Genomic DNA, 7,671 nt, shown 5'->3' with positions numbered 1-7,671 from the left:
TTTCCCGACCGCCTGCAAGGACGGGGGATTCGGTGCTGGGCTCGGTCCCGTTTCGCTCGCAGCTACTCGGGGAATCCCTGTTGGTTTCTTTTCCTCCGCTTAGTGATATGCTTAAATTCAGCGGGTTGTCTCGCCTGATCTGAGGTCGACAGCGGATACATTCGCTTCCATCAACTTCCTGCACGACCGCGTGCGCTCGCCCTACCAAGTGCGCCCGCAACCCTGTACAGGGCCACTTCTTCACAAGGCTGGCAATCGGCTTCCCCGCTGCACGCGTGCGGCGCACAACCGGTGTGACGTGGAAGTGACGGGACACGTTCGTAAACCCATCGCGAACCGAGTACGACGCCCTACCAAGTGCGCCCGCAACCCTGTACAGGGTCACATCTTCACAAGGCTGGCAAGCGGCATTCCGCTGCGCGCGTGCGTCGTCCGAGCAGTTGCGTGATAAACGACCGTGTCGAAAGCCCAAACACCGCCGAGGCCAGTCGCCGCCGCCGCAAGGGCAGCCACGCAGCCTGGCGAGAGGCATCGTCTCGTGTAGCGTCGCCCCCGCCCCAACTGGAGTGGCCCAGTTTTTTGAACGGGACGGGAACTGCGAAGCACTTAGACCGACGGCGGACTACGACGAGAACGCCTTAAGCTTCGCCAACGTTTCGCCAACTCGTGCGGGAGACTTTTTCCGCTTCGCGGCAAGTCGTCGCGCCGTGCTCTCCGCATCAACCGCGTACGCAGCGAACCGCAAACGTCGGGCGCAGCCTCCTCACCTCCCTGCGCTTTGCGCGCGAACGTTCCCTGTTCGCGCGGCAAAGCCTGGAGGAGGCACGGCCCCGCAGCGTGTTCGAGCGCCCGGTCTACGGGACACCCTGCTTACTTCGAGGGCAACAAGCGCAACGCAAGGCTGCGATCTCGCGCACTTTGCGCACGGCTGGAGAAGCTTTGCTGGCCGGCTTTCGCTCCTCGTGTTTACCGTGCGTTAAAGTTGCGCGTCCGTGGCTCTCGCAGCTCTTGCGCGCCCGGTCGCAGAGAGGAGTACGCAACCTCGACCGCACTTTCCCTGCAGGCTTCCTTCCGACTCGAAGTCCTGCGGCGGTCTCAACGAGGTGCCACATCCTCAATGCAGTCGGTCGCCCCCGTTTCGGTTGGGCTCTGGCACGACGGTCGCCACCGTCTCGCCCTTGAGTGGCCGCTGTTGGCGCTCGCTGTGAGGTGTTCAGCGTGCTGTCCGTGTTGCCGACGCGGTCAAAACGAGTCGACGGCTCACGTTCCCTTGTGCGCCGAAGGCTCTCTTGATATGTGATCCGACCCTCAGACAGACGAAGCCAAGGGAAGACCCAAGGCCGCAATGTGCGTTCAAAGAATCAGTGCTCAGTGTGTCCTGCAATTCACACCAAGTCTCGCAGCTGGCTGCGTTCTTCATCGACCCGAGAACCGAGTGATCCACCGCTTAGAGTCGTGAAAAAGTGTTTGTTCAATTCCGTACAGTCAAAACCAAACGTTTCTGGCACTCGGCCAAACAGTGGCCAAGAAGGGCGCTTTTCAGCGCACGCTTGGACTCCAAAACTCTGCCGCGCCTTTTTCGGCTGCCGCAAATCGAGCAAACGGTGTGTTTCGGACGGCGTTTCGCTTTCGCTACTTGCGAGTGCTTTCGTGGTCCACCCCTCTATAAATACTCGGGAGGCGTCGAAGCCGGTTCTCCAAGCCGGACCCGTAGGTATCGTTGTGTGCTCGCTCTCATTGGCCCGCCTAACCAGAAAATGCCTGCGGTACACCCATTTGGATAAGAGTGCACGCAGATGCGGGCCTCGACGGCTACACATTTCCTCGGGCGGCCGCCTCCCGGCCTCCGTGGAGCGCGGGATGCACGGTCCCATCGACAAGCCTCTCCCGTTTTTACCGTGGCGTCGCGGTTCACCACGGCAGGCGGGTCGGTCTCCTCCGCATAAAAAGGGGGACCCCCGCTTTTTGTTCCACGAAATCGCACAAGCTTTTTTCGCATCCACGGTTTGCCACCGCACACCAAAATGCCGATCCGGCTGCCTACTTTAGCCAACAGGTGGAGCCAGGCGCGCCGTACTTGCGCGGCACTTCCCACGTCCACCGAAGTCGGTGCCAAGGACCACTTTCGGCGCCGGAGCCGCGTACGAGCCTACTCGAGGCGGAAGAACGAAGCCAGCAAGGGCCTGGCCGCAAGTGCGTTCAATTGTCGGGACGTCCAAGTCCCTCGTTCTTCCGTGCTTCCTCTTTCGGCAAGTCGTTGCGGCACCTTCCCAAAGCGCGCAGACCCGCTAATCGCGACGAGCGCGACGTGGCCGTGCCGCCTTTCCCTCGGCAGCAAGCAAAACGCCTGGCAACGTCGACGCTCCCCTAACCGCGATCTCGCACCGTGTTTCGTGTGGCGAATTCAAAAGCCGGCCGGCGCTGCTGCAACCATTACGGTCGGTACGCATACGCCGCGGAGGGCGGGACGGTCATCGGAGCGTGCGGTTCCTCCATCGAGTACTGCGCACCTCGGCCGTCGCATCGCCGTGCCATGACCGGCCGCGCGTCAACGCGAACCGGTGCCAGCGAGATCCCTCGCCTGCAAGAACCGACCGGCAGCCTCCGTCACCCGAGGACGCGGAGGCGCTTGCCGCGGACGGCGGGACGGTATGCACTGGTGCACAGCGGACCCGTCACATCGCCAGTTCCTTGACCGACCGCCGACGCTTGTGCCGTTCCTCTCGTACTTGGCAGTCGCCGCGCGATTGTCGGGTCTCGTTCTTGCACGCTCGAACGGTCGGGAGGGCACTCGGCTGGCGTTTCGGGAACGCGCAGCCTCGCCTTCTACCGACGTAACCACGACTCGCCGTTCGCGCTCCGCCGCTCCTGTTTACAGTACTAGGCGGTCCCGCAGCGGTCGGGTCGCGCATTTCGAGCGCTTCGAGCCACGGTGCAGTGGCGGGTCGAAAGCCGACCTATGAGTGCGTTGCGCCGTTTGTACCCGCGTCCGCCACCTGGCCGACCGTCCAAGGTCGCGGTGTTGGCGTCCGCTGGGCGCAACAATTTGTCACGGGGTGCCGCTCCACATTCAGGCAGCCCCGTGGGGAAAAGCCGACCCCGCGTCCAAACGGGGTCAGCGGCAGAAAGTGTCGGGCGCAGACGCAGCTGAGGCGCTCACCCTTCACAATCCGTTAATGATCCTTCCGCAGGTTCACCTACGGAAACCTTGTTACGACTTTTACTTCCTCTAAATGATCAAGTTTGGTCATCTTTCCAACAGACCGGCGCAACCGAAAGGCCGCGCCGGACATCGGTCCGAAGACCTCACTAAATCATTCAATCGGTAGTAGCGACGGGCGGTGTGTACAAAGGGCAGGGACGTAATCAACGCGAGCTTATGACTCGCGCTTACTGGGAATTCCTCGTTCAAGGGGAACAATTGCAAGCCCCTATCCCAATCACGAAAGAAGTTCCACGGGTTACCCAGTCTTTTCAGACAGGGATAAAGACACGCTGCTTCCTTCAGTGTAGCGCGCGTGCGGCCCCGGACATCTAAGGGCATCACAGACCTGTTATTGCTCTGTTTCGTGCGGCTAGGAGCCGCTTGTCCCTCTAAGAAGGTTGTAAGGTGCTGGGAACCCCGCACCTATTTAATAGGCTAGAGTCTCGTTCGTTATCGGAATTAACCAGACAAATCGCTCCACCAACTAAGAACGGCCATGCACCACCATCCACCGAATCAAGAAAGAGCTCTCAATCTGTCAATCCTCCCAGTGTCCGGGCCGGGTAAGTTTTCCCGTGTTGAGTCAAATTAAGCCGCAGGCTCCACTCCTGGTGGTGCCCTTCCGTCAATTCCTTTAAGTTTCAGCTTTGCAACCATACTTCCCCCGGAACCCAAATACTTTGGTTTCCCGGAAGCTGCCCGCCGAGTCATTTGAGTAACTCAGGCGGATCGCTGGTTGGCATCGTTTATGGTCAGAACTAGGGCGGTATCTGATCGCCTTCGAACCTCTGACTTTCGTTCTTGATCAATGAAAACATTCTTGGCAAATGCTTTCGCAGTAGTTCGTCTTGCGACGGTCCAAGAATTTCACCTCTAGCGCCGCAATACGAATGCCCCCGTCCGTCCCTCTTAATCATTACCTCGTATTCCAAAAACCAACAGAACAGAAACGAGGTCTTGTTCTATTATTCCATGCAAGTTTATTCAGGCGACTCGCCTGCGTTGAGCACTCTAATTTTTTCAAAGTAAAAGCACCGGCCATCTCGAGGCACACAATGAAGTGCACCAAGAAAGAACCGGCATGATGTTCAGTCCGAGCCGTCGCATCGGGTAGATGCACTACTCGTCTGGAACTGAGATCCAACTACGAGCTTTTTAACCGCAGCAGCTTTAGTATACGCTATTGGAGCTGGAATTACCGCGGCTGCTGGCACCAGACTTGCCCTCCAATTGATCCTCGTTAAAGGATTTAGAGTGTACTCATTTCAATTACGGGGCCTCAAAAGAGTCCCGTATTGTTATTTTTCGTCACTACCTCCCCGTGCCGGGAGTGGGTAATTTGCGCGCCTGCTGCCTTCCTTGGATGTGGTAGCCGTTTCTCAGGCTCCCTCTCCGGAATCGAACCCTGATTCTCCGTTACCCGTAACAACCATGGTAAGCAAGTAACCTACCATCGAAAGTTGATAAGGCAGACACTTGAAAGAAACGTCGCCGGCTCGTGGCCATGCGATCAGCACAAAGTTATCCAGAGTCACCACACAATACGGGCCGAAACCCGATCGATCTTGGTCTAATAAAAGCACCCGTTACCCAAAGGGCTCCAGGCTCACTGCATGTATTAGCTCTAGAATTGCCACAGTTATCCAAGTAGGAAGAAACGATCTAAGGAACCATAACTGATTTAATGAGCCATTCGCGGTTTCGCCTTATTTCGGCATGTACTTAGACATGCATGGCTTAATCTTTGAGACAAGCATATGATTACTGGCAGGATCAACCAGGTAATCGTTCGACTGCGCGTCCGTCCTCGCCTTCGGCGGGCCGGACGCAGTCTGTGTGCGGCGGAGGCCACCTTCAGGCGCCCCAACACGCTTATTTTGCACTCCGAGATGACGGCGTTCGAGCTCGCTACGGCACAACCTTCCCGAAAGACGAGTGGGAGCCGTGCGGCAAGAAGCACGTTCATGCTCGCTCTTTTTCGTTGCATCGACTCGGTCGCGCCGTGCGGGTTGCCCAAGCCCGCTGCACTGTCGGTGGACCGGCCGGAACTAGCAACGGAGCCGAGACTGCAAAGCCGCCAGACGACGGGTCACGCCCGCGTCTTCGGCGCTTTCGCATCTGAATCGCCCGAGGACGACACGGAACACACCTCGATATCGTGGTAAAACGGCACCGTCCGACAACCAGCCCCTAACGCATCAAGCGGATGAGGCTGCAGACGACTGCCGTGGATTCCCCTGGAGCAGACCCGAGGACACGCTTGACGAGGCCGAAGCCCGCCGCATATCAGACACCCGGTCGCTTTCGCGTACGCCGCTCACGAGAACCCCCACATAATAGCAGCGATAAGTACCCAGACCTCCTTGGGCACTAATACGAGCGTACTCGAGAAAATTTCACCGCGGGTGTGCCCCGAAACGTGTGGCACGTTGAGCGTGCCACAAGTCTACGTCGCTCTCAAACCCGCCGAGGTCGTAGAATTTGCGACCCTACTCACGAAATTCCCACCGAGGATACGGCCGCAAACGTACCGCACCTTGGGTAGGCCACGAGTTTGTGCAACACTACGCTGACGGCACAGCACCGAGGTCGTGCGCGCACGCACGGGAAAATTCCGCCGCGGTTTCTGCCGAAAACGTGAGGCACCACGACTCTCCGCAAGTTCGCGTCGACTGCGAAAGACCGAAGTCGTGAACGACGTGTCCGCTACTCGCCGCCGACACGCTGGACACCAAACGTACAACGACTCGACGGCGTCGTAGAGGCCCACGACGCGGTTTTCCTTAACGACGTCTCGGCGTGGCACCGACAGGTTAGAACGGCCGACCAACGTTCCCTGTCCGCCGTTCGGCTCAGTCGAAGGGCTCGGCGACTTCGGCAACGCTGCGAAGCCGCACGGTGACGCACGCCATGTCCCCATTTTTTTTTTTTTTTTCTTTCTGCGTCTGCCGGGGTGCCCCTATAATAGCAGCGATAAGCACCCAGACCGCCGTGGGTCGCTCGCCCCGGCTGACGTGGTTTTTCGTACTCCTGCGGCGGTCGCCGTCAAGCACGTCCAAATACGCTACTTTCGTGGGCGCATTCACGCTCTTTCGCTTCGCCGGAGTGCCAGCACTCACTCTGCCAAAAACGGCGAACATCCGAGCGGCGGTTCCCACTTTTGCGTCGGCGTCGCAAACCCCGCCCCGGCAGACGAGGTTTGCCGTACTCGTGCGACGGTGGCCGGCGGGCACGTCGAAAGACGCCGATATCGTGCGCGAATTGGCGCACCTTGGCTTCACCGGAGTGCCGCCACTGACTCCTCCAAAAACGGCGAAGATCCGAGCGGCGCTTCCCACTTTCGCATCGGCGTCCCGAACTCCGCCCCGGCTGACGCGGTTTACCGTACTCGTGCGACGGTCGCCGGCGAGCACGTGGAAAGACGCCGATATCGTGCCCGAATCGGCTCCGTTCGGCTTCGCCGGAGTGCCAGCACTGGCTCGGCGAAAGACGACGAACATCCGAGCGACGGTTCTCACTATTGCGTACGCGTCGCAAACCCCGCCCCGGCAGACGCACTTTGCCGTACTCGTGCGACGGTCGCCGGCGAGCACGTAGAAAGACGCCGATATCGTGCCGGAATCGGCCCCCGTTTGGCTTCGCCGGAGTGCCAGCACTCACTCGGCCACAAACGGCGAACATCCGAGCGGCGGTTCCCACTTAGCCGTCGGCGTCCCGAACTCCGCCCCGGCAGACGCGGTTGCCGAGCTCGTGCGACTAGCGACCGCGAAGCCGTCTCGCGACGCCGCTTTCGTGCGCGGCTCCCACTGCGACCTGGGTCACCCGAGGTCGACGAGCAAGAAAGAATGTCGAAAAAAAATTTTTTTTTTTTTTGCGTCTGCCGGGGTGCCCCTATAATAGCAGCGATAAGCACCCAGACCGCCATGGGTCGCTCGCCCCGGCTGACGTGGTTTTTCGTTTTCCTGCGGTGGTCGTCGTCAAGCACGTCCAAACACGCCACTTTCGTGGGCGCATTCGCGCTCTTTCGCTTCGCCGGAGTGCCAGCACTCACTCTGCCAAAAACGGCGAACATCCTAGTGGCGGTTCCCACTTTTGCGTCGGCGTCGCCAACCCCGCCCCGGCATACGCGGTTTGCCGTACTCGTGCGGCGGTGGCCGGCGGGCACGTCGAAAGACACCGATATCGTGCGCGAGTCGATGCTTCTTGGTCTCGCAGGAGGGCCGCCACTCACTCCTGCAAAAACGGCGAAGATCCGAGCGGCGCTTCCCACTTTTTCGTCGGCATCGCAAACCTCGCCCCGGCAGACGCGCTTTGCCGTACTCGTGCGACGGTCGCCGGCGAGCACGTCGAAATACGCCGATATCGTGCCCGAATCGGCCCCGTTTCGCTTCGCCGGAGTGCCAGCACTCACTCGGCCAAAAACGGCGAACATCCGAGCAGCGGTACCCACTTAGCCGTCGGCATCC

At 59.6% G+C, this 7,671-nt stretch overlaps 2 non-coding genes and 1 pseudogene across 2 annotated transcripts; all 3 read right to left on the bottom strand.

Moving 5' to 3' along the window:
- LOC142794384 (large subunit ribosomal RNA) overlaps nucleotides 1–148 on the bottom strand; it is an 8,261-nt pseudogene extending 8,113 nt beyond the window's left edge.
- Nucleotides 149–1,302: 1,154 nt separating this feature from the next.
- Nucleotides 1,303–1,455, bottom strand: LOC142794386 (5.8S ribosomal RNA). The gene has a single exon (XR_012892300.1). It is a non-coding gene; the product is annotated as a 5.8S ribosomal RNA (ribosomal RNA).
- Nucleotides 1,456–3,174: 1,719 nt separating this feature from the next.
- Nucleotides 3,175–4,989, bottom strand: LOC142794390 (small subunit ribosomal RNA). The gene has a single exon (XR_012892303.1). It is a non-coding gene; the product is annotated as a small subunit ribosomal RNA (ribosomal RNA).
- Between the last annotated feature and the right edge of the window lie 2,682 nt (nucleotides 4,990–7,671).

This window comes from Rhipicephalus microplus, unplaced genomic scaffold (assembly GCF_043290135.1).
Source record: "Rhipicephalus microplus isolate Deutch F79 unplaced genomic scaffold, USDA_Rmic scaffold_407, whole genome shotgun sequence".
Taxonomy (NCBI): Eukaryota; Metazoa; Arthropoda; class Arachnida; order Ixodida; family Ixodidae; genus Rhipicephalus; species Rhipicephalus microplus.
This window is presented reverse-complemented; position numbering and strand designations above follow the sequence as displayed.